The following is a 6300-nucleotide window of genomic DNA, read 5'->3' as shown; positions in this document are numbered from 1 at the left end:
CCGCCCGGGGCTCATCTCCATATTCATGAGGAGGCGGCCACGCCCCCTTGTGAATATTAATGAGGGGAGGGGATATAAGGAAGAGGGGGGGCGGCCCCTGAGTTCTGTCAGCGGCCGCGGGGCCGCGGGGGGAGGTGGGGGGTGCGCGGCCCGCGGCTCGCCTCAGGGCGCTCCCCTCACGCTGCCCCAGTGATGAAAGCACCGCACACAATCCCTCTTTATTAAAAGCCTTTTTCTGGCCCTTTTTCTGTTTGCATCCACTGGTTGTGTTCCCTTTTGGGCTCCCCTTCGCCCACAGGCACCCAGGGGCTCCGCAGAGACAAGGTTATAAGCTCTGCGCTGTGGAGCACAGAGCCTTTTTCCACACAAACCATGCAGATTAACATTTCCTGGGTCATATTCACTCATATTTTACCATTTTATACATTAGCGTTACGCTCGGTGCACATGCAAACCCAAAAAACCCCGTTTGCAAACCCAAATCCCAGCCTGAGGTGGCCTGGCTGAGGATCGAGGGGACCTGCACCCAAACTGCTGGGCTCCCTCAGCTCAGGTGAAGAAATGGGGTGAAGAAATTGGGCTAAAAACCCCAGAAAGCAGCCCCATGGCACTGAGCAGAGCCCGGCTCCTTCAGGAGGAGGCTGCCGGGACCACGCTGCCGCTGTCAGGGTTCGAAGGCTCAGTGGCTCAGGGTCGATTATTTCCATTAATAACCCAAGAGATGGGGCAGGACTCATGGAAAATGGGGCTGGCCAGGTCCCCAAGGGGTTGTTCCCTCATCCCCTTTCCCTGCAGCGGGATCAGCTCAGCCTGAGTCAGTCCCGAGCAATGCTTGTTCATCCTGTTCTTAAAAACCTCCCGTGCTGGCAACCCACCTCCCCCCGGGGCGGCTGCCGGAGCCTATCCCCGTCACCAGAAAGTTGTTTTTTTTTCCCATTGTCAGGCATAAATCTCCTGTAATTCAGTTTTCCTGCTGGCCATATTAACCCACACCCCTCCCTGCTGCCCCGGGCGAGTAACGGAGGAGTCCGGGCTGGCAGCTCCCCTGAATTAGCTGCTCCCCAAATTGTGCCCTGCTTTGGGGATCAGGTCCCAGGGCAGGGGGATGTGTTGCACCCCAGCTTTCCCTCCCGTCCCTCTTCTTCTTCATGCCAGGAACCTGAGGGAGAAATGGGATCTGTCCCAAGGGGATTGTTAGAAAGGTCCTGGGCACAGTTCTGGCCTCGAGCAACTGGCTCCATCCCATCCCCAGGCATGGTTTTGGGGTTAGCGAGACCACAGATTATGTCCACTAAAATATTTTGGATATGGCCACGAGCAAGGCTACATGCAGGCTTTTGAGGTCAGACCCTGGCTTGTCTGGATGTGCAATATCGGGTGCACTGCTCTGTCCTCTCCATAAATCGTGGGGGCAAGGAGGTTTGGGCAAGTCACTGCTCTGCTGCTTGGGTTATTCACCTAACAGAGGGCCTGTCCAGCAATTACATCCCAAAGTTTTTAAAGGAAGATTCATCAGTTTTAAGATCCTGGGAGATGAGTTAGCAGGGAAGGAAGAGGGGATAAACCATCCCTGAACTCTCCACGTCCCTGAAACTTCCCCTGCTGTGAGCTGGCCCTTTCCCACCCCGGCTGTGGGGGCTGAGGATGGGGGTGTCACTCCATCACAGAAGGCCACCAGATCAGTCAGGCACAATTTACCCTTGGCGAAGCCGTGCTGGCTGTCTCACATCACCTCTTTTGTCTTGCTTTTGCCTCAACACTGCTTCCAGGAGGTTTTTTTTTTTCCATAATCTTGCCAGGCACAGAGCTGAGGCTCACCGGTCTGTAATTCCCCGGCTCCTCCTTTCTACCCTTTTTCAAAGATGGGAGTGATGTTTCCTTTCTTCCAGTTACCCAGGACTTTGCCTGACTTCCAGGACTTTTCAAATACGATGGAGAGAGGCTTGGCGACTCCATCAGCCAGTACCCTCAGGACCCTGGGTCAATGGCATCACCCCCAAAGACTTGTACCTGTGGAGATTTGTTCTCTCTTGGCTCCAGGTCTCTGCGTCCACCATCTCTGGTCCTCTCCATCCTCCAGCAGCTCCTCATCAACTCCAACTGCAGTTGGAGCTCATTTACCTGCAGCTTTATAATCATCCTAAAATCCTGGTGCCAATATATCCCCAACCCCCTTTTCTACCATGTCCATCTTCAGAACTTCTTCCTCAGCCTTCAGCTTGGCCAGGGTGACATTTATTTATTTTATTGAGGCTGTGTGAGGCTTAATTCCCTCAAACAGAGCTCTTCCCTCTTTGGGTATTGCCTGAAGCAGAGATTTTAGGGGTGCTAGGGCTGGGTGCCACCCTGATGACGATTGCGCTCAGCGCCCTGGGCACATGTGTCTCCTTTCAGGGGGCTTGAATCAGCTAGAAGAAAAAAAAAAAAGCCTGTTTTTTTTTGGTTGTTTTTTGGATTTTTAAGCAAGTCTTGGTTTCAGCATCCCCCTCCAAAGCAACTCGGTGCTTCTGCTGGTGAAGGAGCAGAGGATTTCCGTGAGCCCATGCGAAAATCAGAGCCCTGGTGCTGGTTGCTATGGAAATCTCTTGCGTTTCTCTCCTGCTTCTTTTCATCTATTTACTGTGGCACTAAAACTATTTGTCTTTTTAGCCTTAATTCAAGCCCCTGGTGAAGGCCCTCTGCTCACCTGAGCGCTGGGCAGGCAGCCGAGAACGTGTGGAAGAGCGGAGAGGAGGAGGTGAAGCCTTGAACCGCTTGAAAAACCCAAAAGAGGATCCACAAAACACCACGGAGAAGCTCATTGACGGGGTACGACAGAGCCTTCGTGGCCTTGTAAAGCCAAAAGACAACCTGAAAAGCCAAAAGACGACCTGAAAAGCCAAAAGACGACCTGAAAAGCCAAAAGACAACCTGAAGGAGGCGGTGGGTTGGTGCTGGGAGTAACTCCTCGTGGAGCACTGAGCCACCCCGCAGAGCTCCCGAGGGCAGCAGTGGGGTTTGGAAAGGGCTTAATTCCCAGATTTTCTCCCAGATTTTCTCCTCCACATCCAACCCGACCTCGACGGGGCTTGGTTTCTGAGTTTCCTGCTCGTCTTCCGACCGCAACGCTGTGGCTGGGAGGTGTGGAGCTCAGGGCTGGCCTGCAGAGGGTATCCTAAGCCTGTGCAAGGCTCCAGCCGCACATCCCGCCACCCCAAGCCAAAATTTCTGCCTTGCCCAGCCTGCCGAGGACCAGTTCTTTGCTCCTCACCCCTCCTGGGGCTCCTCTTCCCTCCTTCACACCTCTCTCCCCTTCTCAACCTTCTCTGGGACTCTCCAGGTGTGGGTTTTGTGCCTGCCAGCACACCCCGCTGCCCCCAAATCACCAGATTCCCCATTCCAGGTCAAGCAGCACCACGAGCAAATTCTCCTTCTGAGTCTCAACAGACCGAGGCTGCCTCAAACCCTCAGGGGTGCTTTTTGAGGGACCAGGGACACCCCAGCACCTTCCCAGCATCGTGCTGAGGTCTGGCCTTTCCCTCTCTTGCTTTCTTATTTTTTTTGGGGGACCCTCGTGGTGCTCCTGGCCTCCTGCTGCTGTTCTGGGGACGTGCTGAAGGTGTTTTCCCTGCAAGCCAGCTCTCTAGGGGACACAGATGGAGAGCAGGTGTTGTAGGATCACCTTCTTCCCCCCTTTCAGATACCCCATGGCACTCCATGGCACCAAGGGGGGCATTTTACCAAGGGGGATTTTGCTCTATTTATCCCTACCCTGCCCTCAGCGGGCAGAATTTCTCCCCAATCCCTCCCCTAACCCTACCCCCTTTTGGTTTAAAACCCCGTATCCTACCACAATATTTTTTCAGGCGATTCTGGCATGGTTTTACTCAGGGTCTCGTGCAACACCCCGTATAAAAACCCATCCGAATCCACTCGGGGGGGTGATTTTTGCTGCTGGAGCCACCTTCCAGGGAAAAGCCCGGCCAGCTCACGATCCTGCCACGAGGCGGGGGATGTTGTTGGAGCCCCCGCTGTTTGCTCAGGAGCTCGCCGGAGGAGCTCGGTTTTCATTTGGGGAGAAGGAAAAAAAAAAAATAATAAAAAATATAAAAAAAAAAATTAAAAAATTAAAAAATCCTCTCGTCTGCCTGCTCGCCCAGAAAACACGAAGCGAATCTGACCGAAAGGCTCGGGAAAACCAGAAGGCAAATAATAATAATAATAAAAAAAAAAAGGACCCAGGTTTTATTCTTTGCAAAATAATAATTATATTATTATTTTTTTTGGAGCCTGCCTCCCGATCGCAGGCGGGTTGGTGTTGGCAGCACCGAGCTGTCAGCCGGATCCCGTTGCAGATGAAGATAAAGAGGCCGGGTTTGGCCCAGGGGTGAATGTATTTATTCTTTATGGGATGCAACGGAGACGTCCCACGGCACCTTGGTGCTGACAAGACCGCCCTTTATTTCCTGGGTCTGCATTCGGGACGGGGTTGAACCCTCCCGAAAATTTCGGCCAGGATCAGCTGCCGTTCTGGCAGCGGAGACACAAAATAGCTTCGTGGATTCGGGCTTCGTGTCCCCGTTCCTCTCAAGGCTTTCAGGTCCCAAATCCTTTTTAGTCTCGTTAGTGAGGCCGGGGAAGAAAATAGGGTGATAGGGAAATTTGTTGGGAGCTGGAAATGAGAGGAGGGGTGGAATGAGGAGGTGCTGAGGTGGGAGAATGGGTAAATCTGGGCGGTCAGGGCAAAGTTGCACCACCCCGAGGCATGGATGGGGGAAAATAGGGTGCCCCGAGCACCGTGTGGGACAGCCCTGTCCCAGAGGGGGACGTCCTCGTCCCAAATGGGGAAATTCTCACCCAAAATGGGGGCAACCTTGTCCCAAATGGGGATATTGGTGTCCTAGGTGGGGAAATCCTCATCCCAAATCAGGATATCCTTGTCCCAAATGGGGACATCCTCGTCCCAAATGGGGGCATCCTTGTCCCAAATGGGGACATCCTCATCCCAGATGGGGGCATCCTCGTCCCAAATGGGGAAATTCTCATCCAAAATGGGGGCAACCTTGTCCCAAATGGGGATATCACTGTCCTAGATGTGGAAATCCTCATCCCAAATCAGGATATCCTTGTCCCAAATGGGGACATCCTTGTCCCAAATGGGGGCATCCTCGTCCCAGATGGGAGCATCCTCGTCCCAAATGGGGAAATCCTCATCCCAAATGGGGAAATTCTCATCCCAAATGGGGATATCGCTGTCCTAGATGGGGAAATCCTCATCCCAAATGGGGACATCCTCATCCCAGATGGGAGCATCCTCGTCCCAAATGGGGAAATCCTCATCCCAAATAGGGATATCCTTGTCCCAAAGAGGGAGATCCATGTCCCAAATGGGGGCATCTCTTTCCCAGATGGGGATGTCCCCATTCCAGATGGGAAATTCTCATCCCAAATGGGCAAATGGGGACATCCCTGTCCCAAATGGAGGCATTCCTGTCCCAAACACGGACATCCATGTCACAGATGGGGACATCCCCATTCCAGATGGGAAATTCTCATCCCAAATGGGGACATCCATGGCATCCATGTCCCAGATGGGGACGTCCCCATTCCAGATAGGGAAATCCTCATCCCAAATGGGGACGTCCCCATTCCAGATGGGAAAAATTCTCATTTCCCGAATTTCTCCCGCAGGGAACGGGGTGGCAAACTTATTTTTAGGGCTTGTAAGCAAGTGGAGCTGTGCACGATGCCGTGCTCTTCGAGGATCACAAATATTCCTAAACCAAGGTGGGGCCAAGAACCTGTCCTACAGGGGGTGCTTGGCTTGGGACAGGGATAGAGACAGTCAGAAATAAGAGAGAGGTGGAGAGAAGAGATTTTGTTGCCGAATTTCCCCTTGACTCTTTCTTCTCCATGGCTGGGGTGATCAGGATTTAGGGATTTGGGGTCACTCTGGAGCTGCTGGCACCGGGTGCTGGTTTCGGGTGGGTTGGTGCTGGGCACCTCCTGGAAAACCTGAACCTGAGCTTGAATTAATGAAGGAAAATAAATAAGAACGAATAAATAATAATAGATCTGCCCAGAACAGTGGCACGAGGAAGAGGAGGGAGACCCCATGGGGAAAAAAAAAGCTGTATTTGGAGAAATTGGGTAAAAACAGAGGCAAAATCCAACCTTGGGGTGTAAGGAGGATGTGGGAACACCTCCCTGTGATGGACCGGTGGTCCTGAGCTCTTTGGGGTATCTCAGCAGGGTGGTGGGACAAAGGAGAGGACCAGCATCACTGGGGAGGGAACTGGGCTTTACTGGGAAGGGAACTGG

The sequence above is a fragment of the Aythya ferina genome (assembly GCF_964211825.1).
Source record: "Aythya ferina genome assembly, chromosome: 1".
NCBI lineage: Eukaryota > Metazoa > Chordata > Aves > Anseriformes > Anatidae > Aythya > Aythya ferina.
The sequence above is the reverse complement of the archived record's forward strand: the minus strand, read 5'-3'. Positions refer to the sequence as shown.